This window comes from Schistocerca serialis, chromosome 3 (genome assembly GCF_023864345.2).
Source record: "Schistocerca serialis cubense isolate TAMUIC-IGC-003099 chromosome 3, iqSchSeri2.2, whole genome shotgun sequence".
NCBI lineage: Eukaryota > Metazoa > Arthropoda > Insecta > Orthoptera > Acrididae > Schistocerca > Schistocerca serialis.
Window position 1 is genome coordinate 19,136,719 of NC_064640.1, and position 21,535 is coordinate 19,158,253.

General features: G+C 39.4%; 1 protein-coding gene across 1 annotated transcript in view; it reads right to left on the reverse strand.

Annotated features, from left to right (window-relative positions):
* The window catches only part of LOC126469650 (uncharacterized), a 191,995-nt gene that overhangs the window by 76,428 nt on the left and 94,032 nt on the right, over window positions 1–21,535 (reverse strand). The window lies entirely within an intron of this gene.

The window sequence follows — 21,535 nt, forward strand, 5'->3', positions numbered from 1 at the left end:
CCACTATTGCACTACGCTATGGGCATTCATAACTTGTTCATCTATATCAGCAAACTGAACGATTTCATAAACTCACGTGTTCTCTCAGCACTTTTTATGTCAGCGAATGGCACTCCTACGTTATGTTGACAATATATGTCGATCCTCTGTTTATATGAAATCGAAACTAATCTAAAATAATAGAAAATGTTAAAGGTTTGTGATGGTTCTAAGCTAACTGTTTTGGTGTGAAGTAATAAACAATACGACCCCTACGAGTGAAAAGTAATAAGACATAAAGTTAAGTACATCTCTGTTATGTCAAATTTGTCAGTAGAGCTTTTTCTATATGTTCAAAATGGTTCAAATGGCTCTGAGCACTATGGGACTCAACTGCTGAGGTCATTAGTCCCCTAGAACTTAGAACTAGTTAAACCTAACTAACCTAAGGACATCACGAACATCCATGCCCGAGGCGGGATTCGAACCCGCGACCGTAGTGGTCTTGCGGTTCTAGACTGCAGCGCCTTTAACCGCACGGCCACTGTGGCCGGCTTTCTATATGTAACGAAACTGCTTCATTTCTGCTTATTCAGTGACTGCCACGCTTCGAACTATGCTCTATCTAAAGACTTTTCCGTCTGTCTAAGTCCCGTCGCATCTTTCTACACATCCAAAATGGTATTCATTTACATCAGCTTGAAGGACAGATAGTGCAGTGCAAGAGTTGAACTGTTCTAACATTTGTAGCGACTTTAGATAAACAGATTACGATCGGGTCCTGAGGTTCATGCCTCTACAAACACCGAACAAGAACTATCATTTGTCACATGTTTAAAAGAAAGAGCTATCGAAAGAGAAAATCAGAAGGCCATTAGTGTTGACGTTGACTCTGAAAGACATAAAATTAGTATCCTAGTCATAGCTGTGTGAGCGCCAACTGTTGCATTGCGAGAAAACTGTTACGCAATGTTTACACATGAGGCGTGGCTATTATTAGCACACCTACATCCAAGTACCCTGGCGAATCCGCCAACTGCGCCGTCCAGGCCTTGAGACACGGTGCGCATAAGCAGTTAAATCACAAGCAAATACGCCTCAGCATTTCAGCCAACCAGAAAATGCAGCTATACTGTATTTGTCTGCTCTTGCAGAACTAGTTAATTCAATTCCATAGACGGAGCACAGCATTCGAAAATGTGAAGTCTGTTAGCTCACGAAAAACAGCCGAGCTTGTAAAGGCGCGTAAATACTGTTACATAATGCATTTATTCTGGTAAAAACTATCTAGGAGCTACTTCCTTTTGAATCGTGCAAACAATGGATTACGTGCCGAAGGAAAAAAGATATCGCCGCGTGAGGTAGCCGCGCGGTCTGAGGCGTCTTGTCAGGGTTCGCGCTGCTCCCCCCGTCGGAGGTTCGAGTCCTCCCTCGGGCACGGATATGTGTGTCGTCCTTAGCATAAGTTAGTTTAAGTAATATTAAGTAGTGTGTAGGCTTAGGGACCGATGACCTCAGCAATTTGGTCCCATAAGACCTTACCAAAAACCGAGCGAGGTGGCGCAGTGGTTAGACACTGGACTCGCATTCGGGAGGACGACGGTTCAATCCCGCGTCCGGCCATCCTGATTTAGGTTTTCCGTGATTTCCCTAAATCACTCCAGGCAAATGCCGGGATGGTTCCTCTGAAAGGGCACGGCCGACTTCCTTCCCCATCCTTCCCTAATCCGATGAGACCGATGACCACGCTGTCTGGTCTCCTTCCCCAAAACCAACCAACCAACCTTACCAAAAATTTTTCACTTTTCATCTTTGGTCAAACGGTGCCATTATTTGAGTAAGGTTCTCTCTGAGATGTTGGAATGATTCACAGAAATGGCGATAGTTTTACTAGCTAATTATCACTCCATGGTTGTTCTTGTCTTGTCTTATCAAGTTAAATTTTCTTAAACTTAGAAAGGCTTTTAGGTAGTGCTAATATTATGAGTAACATCAATTAACGTTTCACCTGGCTACACATTCCACGTAACGCGTAGCTTTCAATGTCGCCCTCCTAAGACCTGCGATTCGTCGTGAGATGGACTCCACAAGAAACTGGAAGCGCTGGGAAGAAACGATAATCAAAGATCGCTCAACAGCTGACTACAGCTCAGCAACCGAGACGTGTTGAGAGCACTGCCGTGAAAGGATCTAAAGAACAAGGTAAACAATCTGTTGGGAGAGTTTATCGAATCACTGCGACGTGGTTCAGAAGCAGTGGATTGACGCTTCCTCTTCTTACTGAGAATGTGACACAGTGGTAAGACAGTGGACTCATATTAGAGAAGGCGGTCATCCCGGTATAAGTTTTTCTGGTTCCTGTAAATAGCCGAAGGCAAATACCAGGAAGGTTCCTCTGAAAAGGCCGCTTTCCTTCCCCAACTTTCCTCAATCCGAGCCAGAGCTTCCTTACCAATCGCTTTAAGGTCCACAGCGGTTAAACGTTAAGCTTACTTCCTTAACTCACCTGTTCAGAGGTATGATTTAAAAGAATAAATAGGTGCACACGATTTCCTACATGACTGTCTACGATTTAAGTGTCAGTAATGGTAGCAAAAGTACCAGGGATCTCAGTTCTCTCCACATAAATATTTCACATAAGAGGGTAGCACCAAGAAGGAGAAGTATCAATCACATCACACTCATTCAGTGTAGTAGAGCGAACATGTACACTGAATCATTAGTCGTGGTGCCAATCGAACATCCAATGACACAATGACAGAGTTCATGTGCGCGATATTCCAGTGCCATGTGATCTAAAGTTAGGGAAAATGCAGTTTATGACACACAAAGGGCTGTCTACAAGCTTCCACAGGCACCTAACTAGAGCCGGTTCCTAATGCGGCAAGAAAATTTGCCGCTGTCAGACAGAAGTTTCCAATTTGCACAGATTAATAACACTGTAGGTTAAATCAGTCTGAAGACAAAGTCCTTCACTGCTTAAAAAGTCCGTTCTTGTGTCAGCGGTCTAATATGAGAGCAATATACCGTCCATCCGTCCAAGAAGTTCCCAGATTGAATTTATGCCCGGCGTATAAGCCAGACAAACGTGTGGTTCCTGAAGAGGGGCAGCAGCCTTTTCAGTTGTTGCAAGGGCAACAGTCTGGATGATTGACTGATCTGGCCTTGTAACAATAACCAAAAAGGCCTTGCTGTGCTGGTACTGCGAACGGCTGAAAGCAAGGGGAAACTACAGCCGTAATTTTTCCCGAGGGCATGCACCTTTACTGTATGATTACATGATGATGGCGTCCTCTTGGGTAAAATATTCCGGAGGTAAAATAGTCCCCCATTCGGATCTCCGGGCGGGGACTACTCAAGAGGATGTCGTTATCAGGAGAAAGAAAACTGGCGTTCTACGGATCGGAGCGTGGAATGTCAGATCCCTTAATCGGGCAGGTAGGTTAGAAAATTTAAAAAGGGAAATAGATAGGTTGAAGTTAGATATAGTGGGAATTAGTGAAGTTCGGTGGCAGGAGGAACAAGACTTCTGGTCAGGTGACTACAGGGTTATAAACACAAAATCAAATAGGGGTAATGCAGGAGTAGGTTTAATAATGAATAGGAAAATAGGAATGCGGGTAAGCTACTACAAACAGCATAGTGAACGCATTATTGTGGCCAAGATAGATACGAAGCCCACGCCTACTACAGTAGTACAAGTTTATATGCCAACTAGCTCTGCAGATGACGAAGAAATTGAAGAAATGTATGATGAAATAAAAGGAATTATTCAGGTAGTGAAGGGAGATGAAAATTTAATAGTCATGGGTGACTGGAATTCGAGAGTAGGAAAAGGGAGAGAAGGAAACATAGTAGGTGAATATGGATTGGGGGATAGAAATGAAAGAGGAAGCCGCCTGGTCGAATTTTGCACAGAGCACAACATAATCATAACTAACACTTGGTTTAAGAATCATGAAAGAAGGTTGTATACATGGAAGAACCCTGGAGATACTAAAAGGTATCAGATAGATTATATAATGGTAAGACAGAGATTTAGGAACCAGGTTTTAAATTGTAAGACATTTCCAGGGGCAGATGTGGACTCTGACCACAATCTATTGGTTATGACCTGTAGATTAAAACTGAAGAAACTGCAAAAAGGTGGGAATTTAAGGAGATGGTACCTGGATAAACTAAAAGAACCAGAGGTTGTACAGAGATTCAGGGAGAGCATAAGGGAGCAATTGACAGGAATGGGGGAAATAAATACAGTAGAAGAAGAATGGGTAGCTTTGAGGGATGAAGTAGTGTAGGCAGCAGAGGATCAAGTAGGTAAAAAGACGAGGGCTAGTAGAAATCCTTGGGTAACAGAAGAAATATTGAATTTAATTGATGAAAGGAGAAAATATAAAAATGCAGTAAGTGAAACAGGCAAAAAGGAATACAAACGTCTCAAAAATGGGATCGACAGGAAGTGCAAAATGGCTAAGCAGGGATGGCTAGAGGACAAATGTAAGGATGTAGAGGCCTATCTCACTAGGGGTAAGATAGATACCGCCTACAGGAAAATTAAAGAGACCTTTGGAGATAAGAGAACGACTTGTATGAATATCAAGAGCTCAGATGGAAACCCAGTTCTAAGCAAAGAAGGGAAAGCAGAAAGGTGGAAGGAGTATATAGAGGGTCTATACAAGGGCGATGTACTTGAGGACAATATTATGGAAATGGAAAAGGATGTAGATGAAGATGAAATGGGAGATATGATACTGCGTGAAGAGTTTGACAGAGCACTGAAAGACCTGAGTCGAAACAAGGCCCCCGGAGTAGACAATATTCCATTAGAACTACTGACGGCCGTGGGAGAGCCAGTCCTGACAAAACTCTACCATCTGGTGAGCAAGATGTATGAAACAGGCGAAATACCCTCAGACTTCAAGAAGAATATAATAATTCCAATCCCAAAGAAAGTAGGTGTTGACAGATGTGAAAATTACCGAACTATCAGCTTAATAAGTCACAGCTGCAAAATACTAACACGAATTCTTTACAGACGAATGGAAAAACTAGTAGAAGCCAACCTCGGGGAAGATCAGTTTGGATTCCGTAGAAACACTGGAACACGTGAGGCAATACTGACCTTACGACTTATCTTAGAAGAAAGATTAAGGAAAGGCAAACCTACGTTTCTAGCATTTTTAGACTTAGAGAAAGCTTTTGACAATGTTGACTGGAATACTCTCTCTCAAATTCTAAAGGTGGCAGGGGTAAAATACAGGGAGCGAAAGGCTATTTACAATTTGTACAGAAACCAGATGGCAGTTATAAGAGTCGAGGGACATGAAAGGGAAGCAGTGGTTGGGAAGGGAGTAAGACAGGGTTGTAGCCTCTCCCCGATGTTGTTCAATCTGTATATTGAGCAAGCAGTAAAGGAAACAAAAGAAAAATTAGGAGTAGGTATTAAAATTCATGGAGAAGAAATAAAAACTTTGAGGTTCGCCGATGACATTGTAATTCTGTCAGAGACAGCAAAGGACTTGGAAGAGCAGTTGAATGGAATGGACAGTGTCTTGAAAGGAGGATATAAGATGAACATCAACAAAAGCAAAACAAGGATAATGGAATGTAGTCTAATTAAGTCGGGTGATGCTGAGGGAATTAGATTAGGAAATGAGGCACTTAAAGTAGTAAAGGAGTTTTGCTATTTGGGGAGCAAAATAACTGATGATGGTCGAAGTAGAGAGGATATAAAATGTAGGCTGGCAATGGCAAGGAAAGCGTTTCTGAAGAAGAGAAATTTGTTAACATCCAGTATAGATTTAAGTGTCAGGAAGTCATTTCTGAAAGTATTCGTATGGAGTGTAGCCATGTATGGAAGTGAAACATGGACGATAAATAGTTTGGACAAGAAGAGAATAGAAGCTTTCGAAATGTGGTGCTACAGAAGAATGCTGAAGATTAGATGGGTAGATCACATAACTAATGAGGAAGTATTGAATAGGATTGGGGAGAAGAGAAGTTTGTGGCACAACTTGACCAGAAGAAGGGATCGGTTGGTAGGACATGTTCTGAGGCATCAAGGGATCACCAATTTAGTATTGGAGGGCAGCGTGGAGAGTAAAAATCGTAGAGGGAGACCAAGAGATGAATACACTAAGCAGATTCAGAAGGATGTAGGTTGCAGTAGGTACTGGGAGATGAAGAAGCTTGCACAGGATAGAGTAGCATGGAGAGCTGCATCAAACCAGTCTCAGGACTGAAGACCACAACAACAACATAAGCAGTAACTACGATTTCAGCTGTAAACAAGAGATGTGCATTCGACCAGCCAGTTGTGAGCAGGCAATATTAAGTAGTAGACATGCAGCGGTAGTTTGTCATCGTTGTTTTGTCACAACATCTCTGAGTCAAGTGTCCAAGACATTCTCAATAATGTTTTGAAGAAGCGAAAAATATGTGGAGTCCGCCCCGCACACCTTGACTCCCTATTAACAACAACACTGGACGCCTATTGCGACTTGACTGAAATGCAAAATGCGGATAATTCTTGTCTGGAAAAAATCATCACGGTTGATGAGGCTTGACTTTATCAGCACGAACCTACCACAAAACAGCCAATTGCAGAAAATCACGTGACGGGTCGACGCTTTGACGACGTAATCGACAATCGAGCCAATGTGACGTGTAAGTTGAATACTAACCCAAAGATGGACTTTTCTGTCAGTGCGGTTTACTGAAGTGGTTGGAGAGCATGCAGAAGACCTGAAGAATCAGAACCACGATCTTAACTTTTCTCTATTTCAGGTTACTCTCCATTCAGAGGCTGTTGCACGCAGCGACTGTTACATAGACTGTCTCTATTTGTTATGTAAGTAGGCTGTTTATGTTTTCTCTATGTAAGTAGGCTGTTTAGGTTTTTTATTGGTAACGCCACCTCTGTATGACAATCACTGGCTGTGCTGTGGGCAGTCTGTGTCTGCTTTGCATTGTTGTAATACTCGCCATTGTAGTGTTAGGCAGCTGGCTGTGAACAGCGCGTAGCGTTGCGCAGTTGGAGGTGAGCCGCCAGCAGTGGTGGATGTGGGGAGAGAGATGGCGGAGTTTTGTAATTTGGCATGAGCTGCTATATTTATATATGATGATATCAAGGTAAATACATTATTTGTTCTCTACTAATATCTTTCATTTGCTAACTATCCCTATCAGTAGTTAGTGCCTTCCATAGTTTGAATCTTTTATTTAGCTGGCAGTAGTGGCGCTCGCTGTATTGCAGTAGCTTGAGCAGCGAAGATTTTTGTGAGGTAAGTGATTTGTGAAAGGTATAGTTTAATGTTAGTCAGGGCCATTCTTTTGTAGGGAATTTTGAAAGTCAGATTGCGTTGCGCTAACAAAATATTGTGTGTCAGTTTAAGCACAGTCGTGTATAATTGTTCAAAGGGGAAGTTTCATATGGCGACCCTTAGCCGAGGATACCTCACTGGAATCTTCTGATTTTTTGTTGTAGTTTGTGTAATTAGTGTAGATTTTGTTTATTGCTAGCGCGTAATTGTAGAGAAAATCTCCTTTGTAGTTGCAGTCTTTCATTGTTGTACAGTAAAACAGTTGTGGCATGCATGTAGATTTGCACCAAGTATTTCGCAGCTGCAATTAACTAGATATTATTTTCAGTGTTATGTTAATGTGTTCTCTTATTTTTGCTCTTCAAATTGTGTTTTTCTGTTTTGTCGTGTGAAATACTGTGACAATAATGGCGTGTGAAAAACGTAACACTAGGCTCCAAAGTAAACTGAGAAATGACAGTGAAAATGAAAGCAGTGTGTTAGCGCCACCGAGTAATGAATTAACTGATGTTCAAAGTAGTAATTTGGTAATCGTGCATAGGGAAATGGAGCGGGCTGCAAACAATGGTGTAGACAGTGAAACAGGTAGTGAACAGGGAAGCATTTTCGATCGATCGGTCGGCAACAGCTCGCCTCAGGAATCCGAAATGACAGGACACAATTTCGCAAATACTGTAGATTCAGGTTTTGGGTCATCACCGTTTTCTCAAATAAGTCAAGACACATTTTCTGCTTGTCAAAATGTGAATGTTGTCGGTGCAAATGCACTGCCGAAAAGCGTAGAGAAACAGATTCCAGACACTAATACATTATTATTGCAATTAATGCAACAAATGGAACAAAATCAGAGACAAACACAGCAAAAGCTTGAAAAGTTAGACACAATGGAACAACACCAGAGACAAACACAGCAACAGTTAGACACAGTGGAACAAAATCTCAAAAAGTTAGACACAGTGCAACAAAATCTCAAAAAGTTAGACTCATTGGAACAAACTCTCGAACAAACACGTGAGGATTTAACTGCTGAGTTACATAACATTGAATCGAAATGTCAAAAAGTCTGTAATGACGTAAAAACTCAAATTTGTGAGCATTTTCAACCTATTTTTTCGCGTCATGAAAATGCATTACAGAATCACGAAGCAGCCATAAAAGAACTGCAAACTATTGTTCATGAAAATCACAACACCTTGCAAGCTAAAATTGATGCAGTTGCATCTACCGATTCGGTTACGCAACTTGCAAAAAGTCAAGAAAACTTAAAAGACACAGTAGATACGATTTCAACACAAATGGACACTCTGAAACTTGGTTCAGAAAAACACACTGAGGAAATGTGTTCACTATCGGAGAAAGTAGCCGAACTTTCGGATCAGGTCACTAACTTATCTACTAAGGTAGATGATGATCTGAATGACACAAGACCTGTAGCCTTCACTGACAACGAAGAGTGCGAACAAATTAGGAAATTCAAACAAAATCAGAATCAGATTAATACGCAACACCAAAGAGAAATCCGGGAAGTACAAGATCAGCTGACACAGTTAATACAAGAATTACGTATTTCAGAGGATACTCGCGCCCCAATACGGGAAGAGGGACACAGAAATACGGAACAGCCACAAAATAATAACACAGGGCATTTCGGAAGTTATGAAAGAAATTGGCAATGTGCACCGAATTTTGAGATGGAACCGCCGAAACGAAGTAACAATGACCGACATGCGACTCGCCGACATGATGATTTTGACTATAAGCTGTTCATTACTACACGTAAATTCAAAACATTTAAGAATTCTGGCAACGACATTCATCCACAAGCATGGCTCCATCAATTCTCGCATTGTTTTCCTCCCAACTGGTCGTTGGAACACAGATTAGAATTTATGTGTGGCTACTTGGAGAATGAACCAGCTGTAAGAATGCGATCGGTAATTCACGATTGCCACAGTGAAGGAGAGTTTTACCATGCCTTCCTCTCAGCATATTGGTCTCAAGCCACACAAGACCGTGTAAAACATAGCATCATAATGATGAAACGTTTCGAACAATCTGAATTTTCCAGTCTTATGAAATATTTTGAAGACATGTTGCATAAGAATCAGTATCTTTCAAACCCATACAGCCCCTCAGAACTCATCCGCATTTGCTTAATCAAACTGCCTGAACATTTACGACATATTATTTTGGCAGGACGTTGCAAAGACGACATTGAAGCATTTCAGGGACTGTTACAAGAATTAGAAATTGACACTGACAATCGCGGAACGCGAAACCAGGAACACAACAATTACAGGTCACATCCGTCGCAATTCCGCGATGAAAGAAGTAATAACTTGACACGACAAGGCTATTCTCACAACACAAATCGTGACCAAAACAGACACCACCCGTATGACAACCGTTGGCAGAGTAGTAATAACTACAGGGAAAGATCACCTCTCCGTGGTAATGACTATCACAGAGACAATAAGAGAAACAGACAATATGGGAACCAAAATAAATACTATCAAGGGGGACAGAATAACTTTAGACGCAACGGACCAGCGCGCAGTTACGATTCAGGGAGAAATTCTCCACCATGTGACCGACAAGAAAGAAACTATGGAATCTACCGACATGACGACAGACGATATGATCGTAATGACAGACCTGAATTGCATCAGAACTGGCGGGATTCAAACAGAGCAGGGCCCTCTCGTCACGGTGAATTTGTAGAAGTTAGGTCTCCAAACCCCAATAACGACGCGCGCCAACAAAGAGACAATAGGCAATGACTCACACCGCTGGCAGCCACAAAACGTTCTTATGACACTAACGACGCAGCTGCCGTAGCTAGTAATTACGTAAAAATGGAAGATATTAGGGACATCTTACTCCAAGAACACAACGTAAAACATAACAACGTTGCATATCCTGTGATTTGCATTACAGTAAATGACGTAAAATTTACGGCAGTACTTGACTCTGGCAGTCCCATTTCAGTAATCAGTGAAACAGCCTTTAGCAAATGCAACAAATCGAACGATTGCCCCACACTTCCGTTACGTAAGATTAAATTACAAGGTGCAATCTTTGGAAAAAGTGTAGATGTACGCCAACAAACCAACCTAGAATTCTTTTGTCAAAGCCACAGCTTCTCTACGAACTTCCTTATTGTTCCATTATTGTCGACGGAAATTATACTGGGAGTAGACTTTTTGAATGAATACAAAGCAATCTTAAACTTTCACGATGCTGAAATAACTTTAGAAAAAGAAGGTAAGTCAATAGCTTTGAAATTTGAAGATTGGCTCTCAAACCATGATGAGGAAATTAATCGGCTTTACGTTCTGTTAGACAACAGTTCGGAATTTTCTACGGAACTAGACACTAACAATCACTCTGCAAGTACTGACAGGGATGATATCGACGGCGCATTTGACACTAATAAGTTAATTCAGAATAAAATTCAAACAATTGAGAATTGTAATGACACTGATAGGCAGGACCTTTTTGAGATTTTACAAGCACATTCCACAGTTTTTACTCATAAAACGGGAACAATCAAGGGATTTCAATACCAATTTCGTGTTCGTGAGCATACTAAATTTTGTGTTAGACCATATGTAATTCCAGCACATTATAGGGACCGTGTTAGAACAGAAATACAATCTATGCTCGATGAGGGCATTATTGAGCCTGCAGTAAGCTCATACAACAATCCATTACATGTTGTTGAGAAGAAAAATGGATCGATCAGGCTTGTCTTAGATTCGCGACAAATCAATACGATCATTATTCCTGAAACAGACAGGCCGCAAACGTTAGAAGAACTTCTTCAAAATTTTAATGGTGTAAAAGTGTTGTCTTCCATTGATCTCAGATCCAGCTTTTATCAGATCGAACTTCATCCAGAATGTAGAAAATACACAGCTTTCCTTTGTTTCGGCGTTTGTTATCAGTTTCGGAAACTTCCTTTTGGTTTGAACATTTCTTCGGCAGCATTCATTCGTGGGTTAAATTCCATATTACCTGAGTTCTTAAAACGTCACATCACCTTGTATGTGGACGATATTCTGATAGCAGAAGCTTCATGGGAACAACATAATCGCATCCTCAACAGTTTGTTACGTATTTTTGCAGAATCTGGAATTACAGTTAACTTGGAAAAGTCTGAATTTGGTAGGACAAAGGTGAAGTTTTTGGGACATATTATTTCTTCTGAAGGGATTCAGCCGGATCCTGAAAAGTTAGAAGCAATCAGAGCCATTCCAGTTCCATCCACAAAAAGACAAGTCCGCAGTTTTCTAGGTCTCGTAAATTTTTACCGTCGTTTTCTGAATATGCAAATTCTTGTTACACCAAAACTTTGTTCTCTCACTGGAAAAAATACTATTTGGAACTGGGACGAACAAGCACAATTGGAATTCAATTCTTTGAAAGAAGCGTTACTTCACGCGCCAATCTTAGCTCATCCAGATCTGTCACAAGATTTCTGCCTTAGCACGGATTCTTCTAAAGTCGGTCTTGGTGCCCATTTATTTCAAGAAGCCATAGAAAATGACACTACCATTCAGAAAACCATTGCTTTTGCTAGCCGAGTGCTAACCAAATCTGAAAAAAATTATTCCGTTACTGAATTAGAAGCTTTAGCTATCGTTTGGGCATTTAACAAATTCCGTTTCTTTCTTTCTGGTAAGCACGTAAAAGTATACAGTGATCATCGTGCATTACAATTTCTTATGTCTTCAAAATTAAATCATGACAGGTTAAAACGTTGGGCATTGTTTCTGCAAGAATTCCGCTTCACAATAGTCTACATTCCCGGCAAGGAGAACATTGTTGCGGACGCACTGTCACGCGCACCGGCTGGGCTTGAGAAAAGTACCACAGAAGGCAACCTCGAGAAAAATTTCAGTATTCTTTACATTCAGAAAGTCGCCTTTGAAAACTTCATCACCACATCTTTAAAGGACATTGCTCATGAACAAGATAAAGATCCGATTTGGAAAGACATCAAGAGCAAATGGCATGAAAGGACACACACACAGATTCGGCATTATTATCTGGTTAGAAACAACATACTGTTCAAACGCTGCACTGTTGATGACAAGCTATGGGTACTTTGCATTCCTGACGAATTTGTTAATAAGCTCATTTGGTACATTCATTTCAGCTACGCACATTTTGGTCCACGAAAATGTTATCATATTCTTCGAACGACTTGTTATTTTAACAATATGGAAAAGCGAATTCGAAGAGTCTTGTCTATTTGTAAACTTTGTCAAAAGGCGAAACCATCTACTGTCTCACATCGTGCTCCGTTGTTTCCTATCATTCCTTCTAAATTAAAAGAATTTGCTGCTGTTGATCTCTTGGGACCGCTTGTCAGAACATCTAATGGATTTTCGTACGTTCTAGTCGCTGTTGAACTTACTTCAAAATTTGTTTCTTTCACACCGTTACGTAAAGCCACTGGACGGTCTGTATCCAACGCCTTTGTTAAAAATTTCTTACGTGAAGTTGGACACGTTAGTAAAGTCATTTCAGATAACGGACCGCAATTCAGATCTGCTGTTTGGTCACGCATGCTTCGCAACCATAAAATCAAACCTGTTTTTATTTCATTGTACTCACCACATTGTAACCCGTCTGAACGGATTATGAAAGAAATCAATAAGCTTTGCAGACTTTATTGTCACAGAAAGCATCAGCATTGGGACAGATATTTACACTTATTTCAAAATGTGCTGAATGAAATGCCTCATGATTCCACTGCTTTACCACCTACTCTTGTACTAAAGAATGAAGAACCACCGAACAGAATCAGAGAGCTTGTACCTTTCCCAAATACACGTAAACTTCGACACAAAGACATAATTGATTTGGCTCTTAAAAATATAAAATCTGCAGCAGACAAAAGGAGAAAACTACACGGTAAAGCAAATACAAAGAAATTGTATATTGGTCAGAAAGTTCTCATTAAAGCTCATTCATTGTCACATAAGAAGAAACACTTGAGTCACAAATTCTTTCTAGTTTACAATGGACCTTACAGAATCCGACGTATACCACATGATAATTGCGTTGAAGTTGAAACTCTGCGTACTAGGAAGAGTAAAGGTTTACACCACATTTCACATGTAAAACCGTTTATTGAAAGATAATCTGCTTTTTAACTTTGTCTTTGCCATAAAACTTTTCACTTCACATTACTAGTATGCTTTGTCAGACTTAAGAAACTGTTAACATGCAACAATGTTTGAAGTTAAATATCCAGTCTAGAACCTAGGGAACATTTTTAAACAGGAATTACGATTGCATTGTTATAGTGAACAGACGTCACAGTGTTATTGTATTTGTACATTCTTGCTTGTTAGTTGCACGATTACGTAACGACTATCAGGCTTACATACTAAGAACCTATACCAGTACTGCTAATGAGATTTTAATGCAACATTTTGGTTTACTTGAAAATACATTCTGGGTTTAATGTACTTTCTGTGAGATACCAGACGGCACAGTGGTTAGTTTAAGTGACAACTACACGGTTTTATCACGACGCTACTAATGAGTGACAATTTACAATGTTGCTTTTGCGGTGTATCTGTTTTATATCTGCACAGTTTTTCTGAATTCTTCTGGAAAGTAAAACAGGTTTTAGTAGTAACTTTTGTGGTATAGCAACAATGAGACAGCCTTTTTTGTGGCACAACAATACGTTACTGTACAGTACTTTCTTCATCACGCCAATAACCATAATAACTATGATATCTATACGCAAAGCATTTCACTTTTGTTTATCATGAGGTAAGTACATTGACTTCTGCAGAACTTAGCTTTCGGAGGACGATAACTACGACACTTCCACAGAGATTATGTTACAAGACGCACAGTTTCGCGCTACAGTACACGCATTTGAGTGATTAATCTTATACTTAAAACACTTATTTTTAAATATTTTTTGAATTACAAAGAAAGTTTTGCGTGATACATTTCATTCCATTGCTGTAATCTGTAACACCTGAGGGTATAATTACATTAATCCTCAGGGGGGTACACGCTTACTTTGTGTACCATGTGTGTGGCAACCACAAGGAACCCTAGCTAATATGGTATTTGCTTATACAACTTTACACATCGGTACCATATTTCTCTAACACAGAATTACACAGCTATCTGATTATTTGACAGAGAAACAAACATTCTTTTTACTACATCAGTGACACATGTTTACGCAATACACAGTTGGGTAACTTCACACTTATGAAACTGTATTTTGTCTGTACTTTGAGAAACGCTCATATTTTTCGGAATCATTGTGATACTATGAGAGCTTTGAATGACGTATTTCGTAAGGGAGCATGATTTTAAAGTACGTTTGAGGTAGATGACACTATTGAAATGAGCAGAGAATTTTTTTAGGCTCAGAAATTATTGGAGGAAGTTACGACGATTTTGAGATTTGACTGAGGTGTTATGATGTTATTATTACGACGACGATGTGTATTATGTTGTTGAGGAATGTTTATTATGCTACGTATTTCTCACGATGAAATATTGAAGAAGTGTCGACGAATATGTATATGTATAATGAGGTAAGGAATAATGAGTAGTGTTTAGGGACTCTGATTTATGAAAAGGATGTTGGAAACCAAGAAACGTACTTTAAGAGTTATGAAATGTGTGACTGTATCACAATGCTGACGAATATTTTTTTTTGGACACTTATATTTATAGGATTTTGTTTCTACAGATTTGCAACGCTAATTCTTGACCTGTGAAATATTTTTAAATGAGACTGCAACGGTAGCAGAATCTCCTGTCGTAAATATTTCCGTACGAAAGTTAAGTGACCACCTGCACGTAATGCGTCGCGGGCACCCAGCTGTGTCAGACGCCTGGAGAAAAAGCCATTATTGCGAGCCCTTTTCAGCGGCACAGGTAGAAAAAAAAGGGGACGTGGGACGTGTCAAACACCTGGAGAACAAGCCATTAGGGTGTGCCTTTCATCGCTAATGCGACACCCTCGTTACTTGAAAACATATGATTACTCGCACTTTATGCTAATTACTGAAATGCTTATGAATTGATGGGAAATATTCGTACATCTGCATACCTGATTACGACAAGCGTCTTTCTACGAGAGTTGAGAGAATTTCTACTAACTTATGAAATGTCACATGACTATTGAATGATATTTTTATGCTTTGGTTTGCGTAACTGCTTATTTCATTTGATACCTGTTTTTCAGCTGTGTTGCAGCATTGCTTTTATAAAATAAAATGCATTTGCTAATGTGAACACTTTCTGTCAACAGATCTATTAAATAATTATTTTATGATCCACATTCTTTAAAAAAGGAGCACTTGGACAGGAAAGAACAATAAGAAGGAACTAGTAACTGCATTCATAATTTTCTTTTCAAGTAATTGGTAACTTTTTGGTAGAATAACTTCTTGTGGTGCACCACTTTAATTACTTAGACATTAAGATGTGATTATACATTTCCCTTATCTGCATTGTTGTTTTTACTGTAATATCTTTTTTGCTTGAGCTATGTCATGTTTTGATATAAGTTATTACATTTGCTGCTGCTAGCTTTGCCAATCTGTATTTCTTGTCATTGCTGCTTATATTAATTGTTTTATGTGCTGCTGCATTGCCTCGTCCCTTAGTTTAGCATCTGAGCTCAGTAGATTTAAGTTAGCTTAAGAGGGGGTAGACTATATAAGAAACTGACTATGGAGAATAGGTAAAGAAATGCATTGAGAAAACAGGTTTAGGTAGGATTTTCTTGGAAATAAATGTTGAGGTAAGAAATGTATGAACATATAAATACAGAAAGCATGCTTAGATAGAATTTTTTGGGTGGAAACAAAGGATGAAATAAGAGGAAAGATATATGAAGTTTTGGGTTGGACTGCAGTACCATATGTTACACTGAAAACGAACCCTATCCTTTCCCTTTTGTGTTATCCCACTATATGTTTGTGTACCCTTGAGTATTTGTTTTCTTCCTGTCTCTGTGTACTGTTTCATAGAATTTTTTTTCTCTTCTAATACTAAGCTATATTCACTATGAGGAGGAATACTGTTATCCTCAAATATAAGTTGCATTAATAATATGTTATTTTCTTTGTAAAGTTGTTTACAATTCTGTTCTGTTTCAATGTTCATGTGTGAAATTAATGTTTCGAAAACTATTCTCATTATTTTATGTATGTACTTATGTCACTATTTTTGTAACACTGACGTATATGTCTATTTCTATTCTTTTGTAAAGCCTGTGTTACTGCAATTGTTATCTATATTGCTATGTTTTTAATGATGTATTTTGTACCTTTGTTATTGTATTCTTCTGTTATAAAATTGTAATTGTCACCAATTCATGATATTATTAACTTGTAAGTTCCATTTCACTGCACACGTTTCTGTTGGTCATAGTATATGGACAATATGTGAGAAGTTGGGACTGTTAGTGTTTGCACGTGTGTTACTAATTCAGCAAGGGACTGGATAACAGCATTGCTTGTTCTAAGGACAATTCCAAAAACTTTGTGAGTGCACAAGTGGTGGTTTATGGACTTGCTATATTATCCGCAAGACTCTTCAATGGTGATTGTGCACCTGCACAGTCACAACAGATGGCTGCTGGCTATCTCTACAAGGACTACAGTGGGTCTACATCTTTGATGATCCATCAATACCATTATCTCTACAAGGACTACAGTGGGTCTGCACCTCTGGTGGCCCACCAATACCGTAATCTCTACCAGGACTACAGTGGGTCTGCTCTGTGATGACCTACCTACCAATACTCTTCAAAACTTCGAATGACTCTGCTGTGGGTTTGCTCCATTGTGGCCCATTACCTGTCTGCATGTCGAGTCAGCACTGTCTTTCCATTGGAAGGACAACACTACTTCTTCAAGACTGCATGGAAATCCACTACTTCCGTGTGCATTTTCTTTTACTAATGAGACTTTGTAAAAAAAAAAAAAAAAAAAAAAAAAAAAAAAAAAAAAAAAAAAACCTGTGATTACCGTAATGAACAATGTGGACTGTCTTTATGGACTGTGAGAAATTTTAGCTTTTGACCAACATAATATTAATAAGTGTGTGCATTTTATATCTTTGTTACTGTAATTGTGAAAAATTTTTGTCAAATCTGTATTGGCCAGTGCCCAACACCATTTGTAAAAATTTTTGTGGGGAGCATGGGGGCTATGTAAGTAGGCTGTTTATGTTTTCTCTATGTAAGTAGGCTGTTTAGGTTTTTTATTGGTAACGCCACCTCTGTATGACAATCACTGGCTGTGCTGTGGGCAGTCTGTGTCTGCTTTGCATTGTTGTAATACTCGCCATTGTAGTGTTAGGCAGCTGGCTGTGAACAGCGCGTAGCGTTGCGCAGTTGGAGGTGAGCCGCCAGCAGTGGTGGATGTGGGGAGAGAGATGGCGGAGTTTTGTAATTTGGCATGAGCTGCTATATTTATATATGATGATATCAAGGTAAATACATTATTTGTTCTCTACTAATATCTTTCATTTGCTAACTATCCCTATCAGTAGTTAGTGCCTTCCATAGTTTGAATCTTTTATTTAGCTGGCAGTAGTGGCGCTCGCTGTATTGCAGTAGCTTGAGCAGCGAAGATTTTTGTGAGGTAAGTGATTTGTGAAAGGTATAGTTTAATGTTAGTCAGGGCCATTCTTTTGTAGGGAATTTTGAAAGTCAGATTGCGTTGCGCTAACAAAATATTGTGTGTCAGTTTAAGCACAGTCGTGTATAATTGTTCAAAGGGGAAGTTTCAGTTATTAATCCAATTAGTATAAACTCTAAAGTCCCGAGTTCGGGACCACTCACTCTATAATAAGGTTTCTGCCTATGAACACTAAATACTCTACAACTCTTCAAGCCTTGGTTATAAGCAGCCGCCACAGATCCAGAGCAACCTTTGACTAGTAAACAGGGCTGTATTATTGTGTGTTTTTCCACAGAAAAAAGCCTACGGTAAACAATATGAATACTATGTAGTATATACTAGATTGTAACGCAAAATGAACGTTCGTGTTTGAGATCCTTGAATGCATTAATAAAGAATTGCGTTTGACCGAAAGTGATACAATTGGTACTCAACCAAATTTTATCCTTGACTGTCCGTTTTTTAAACCAGCAACTGCGAGCAGCTGTAGTTAATGTCGGGGTCACAAAAGTTCGACATAATAATGAAACTAGAGGAGGAAATCTATCAAACAGGATATAGTGTGAAGAAGTATCTCCAAAACGCACCAGGCACAAACATCACGACCAGCAAGGTATCACACACTTTTGACCTCAAAACAGAGAGTGTGCACACATAATGTAGTGCAATATTCTGAGGAAGGATGTTAGGTTAGGTTTTAACGTTCTGCCGGTGCCAAGGATTAGAGATGGAGGACGAGCTCAGATTAAGGGGAGGAAGGAAATCGGCTGTACGCTTTTTAAACGAAGCATCTAGACGTTTGTCCTAAGCGATATAGAGAAGCAATGGGAAATTTAAATTTCAATGGTGGGCCGGAACATTGAACCCTAGTCTTGCTCAATGCTAGTCCAATGTGTTCATACACAACCAACGTTACAGGGCCATCCCGAGTATTTGGAAGTAGTTGGAATAGATATACAAATGAATCCAGTTAACAAAATATCCAACGAAATGCAGTGATCATTCAAACTCACAAAAACTCTATCTCAGCTTTATATCATCTGATTTGGAAAGAAACATATTAATACGAGGATGGGTGTAATTTGGGCTTACGTACTTTTTTTTTATCTGCAGATTAACTTCGAAAAATGAAACTAGTCCGTCTGCTCATTGTTTCCGTAATTTCTCTGCGGTTGTTGCGTCTCTTCAGAAATGTCTTCTGTAGTGGTGTAGTTTGCTACTACCATAGCAGATACCAGTGACAACTGTACAATATTGACTCGAAGTTACTAGAAGACTTGTGAATCGTTTTCAAAATCATAGGACACGAGGAGGATCTGATATTGATAATTATGGAATGTTCATGTCATTTCATTAGTGTAACTAAATACGAGAAAATGTCTATATTCTGTCCTTTCCATAAGACATCAGAATGACATAGCATCAGTCATGCTTCTATTTTCAGTTAATATTACAGAACCCACAACCGAAAGCCCTGCAAACCAATCTAAGTTGGAAAAAGTCACGATAACTCTGCTGTGACTACAAACTATATACTTTCCTCAAAACGCCATGCCGTTAATCTTCCAATAAGAAGTAGGCAAATCTTTTTCACTATACGGTCTACTAATTTTCAGTATCGTTCGCACATTATTTGAACTGCCAAGACATTCTCCCACATCACAGAAACTGAGAAATGAGCTGGCGTATATGTTGTGCAGAAGACGTCGGTAATGTCTTACACTGCACCCGCGAGCACAACCACACAGATTTCTGGCAAGCCACGAAATTGTGGCTGCTGGGCAGTAACGCCAAAACTCATATTAGTCAATGATGGTCGAGTAAGTCTGTGACATGAATTTATTTGTCAACAGAAATGGTTGGTTCCTCGTCTGATGAGTGGTTACCGGCATCAGTAACACGAACTTATAGCGAGATCTGCGGCTGAAGAGAAGTAGGGGATGTCACGTGACTAACATGGAAGGTATTAACTGTATGAAATTCGCTTTGTCTTCCCGTGTGCACTGCAGAAGCATTATGTGTCTGCACTTGTCCAATTTTTTGTTTTTTTGCAAAAGAGTTTAGTGTTATCGTCTTCTAAAAGACACCAGAGCTCGTCTTTATTCCCTTATTCTCATTCTTTATAGTTCATAATTTGCATAGTGAAGCCTTGCGCTTTCTGCGTCGTTCATTTTGATCTCAAATTGTGGTGGTCTCCCTGTTAGTCAACGTGTTCTCGGGTTAGAAACTCCTATCGATGATATTATACGTTACGGCGAAAAGTCAAGAGTCGGCATGCCAGTCGGGAACGATAGAGCAGAGATGGCTGTGAGAAGACTTGAGCCAATCGCACGCCGACCGACCCCCCTCCAGCAGCTGCCCCTATGTGAAGAGGACATCCGACTGTTCGCGCCCAGTTCAGTAGTAGCTTCAAGACTAGGGACTTGTATAGAAGCGTCGACACTAGTTATTTGCTTGTCGCTCCGACTTGTCATTGTTTATACTAAAGAAGATTCATTATTTCGTATGTCGCCCTCTGCTTGCGACACATCTGTGTAATTAGTAGTAGTAGTAGTAGTAGCTTTAATCATCCGTAGATCTCTTTTTACAAGGATATAGGACATGTCAGAGTATTTACAAGTTTAGACCAATTTAAAATTAGCTAATTAGTATACGCGTATATTTACAGACTTCTAGTTAAAGACATTCATTTGATTTACTCCTGGTCTACAATACTTTTTTTACAAATAACTTATTAAATAATGTTATGCCACACTGTTCACTCATATCTCACTATCAGTCACTAAACACACACACACACACACACACACACACACACACACTGGTGATCTCTGGGCCATTTTCTGTACTGCAACTTCTCATTTGCTATTCCAAAAATCTGAGCCAGCATCCCTCCATAATAAGTGAGATGTTGAGCTCAGAAAGAGGTGCTAGTATTGTGCTATGCATAGCTTGTGGGTAAGTATTTCTAGAAAGGAAAAAAGAAAGAATAAAACATAAAGCGAAGGTGTTATGTGGAATGTTGGCTGTTTTATAATGGTTATTATTATTATTATTATTACTATTATTTATTTGTGTAACATTTTTTATCAACCTCCTACTCTGTTTTATCTAAGTAATCCTTCAATGTATAAAATGTATTGCATTACAGGTACTTTTTAGCTGCCTTTTCAAATAAGTGTATTTTTGGAATTTCTTTAATCTCTTTTGGTAATTTATTGTACAGTTTTATTTCTTGGTAGAAAATGCTCTTTTGAGTTTTATGTTTACTATTTCTTGGTAAATGTAACTTGCGTCTATCTCTTGTTGCATGGTCTTGTTGCACAATAGTTTTCGCTGGGACGACATATATAACTTACTTTCCGAAGTCACTTTGGATCTAGGTATAACATAGCAAAACGGAATGAAATGGGAAGAGCATATAAGGGCAGTTGGAAGGAAAACAAATAGTAGACTTTCTGAGAAAGTGTAGCTCTCCTATAAAGGAGACCGACTCCACATTGCTTTTGACACGCATTCTTGCATACTGCTCTAGCGTTTGAGATC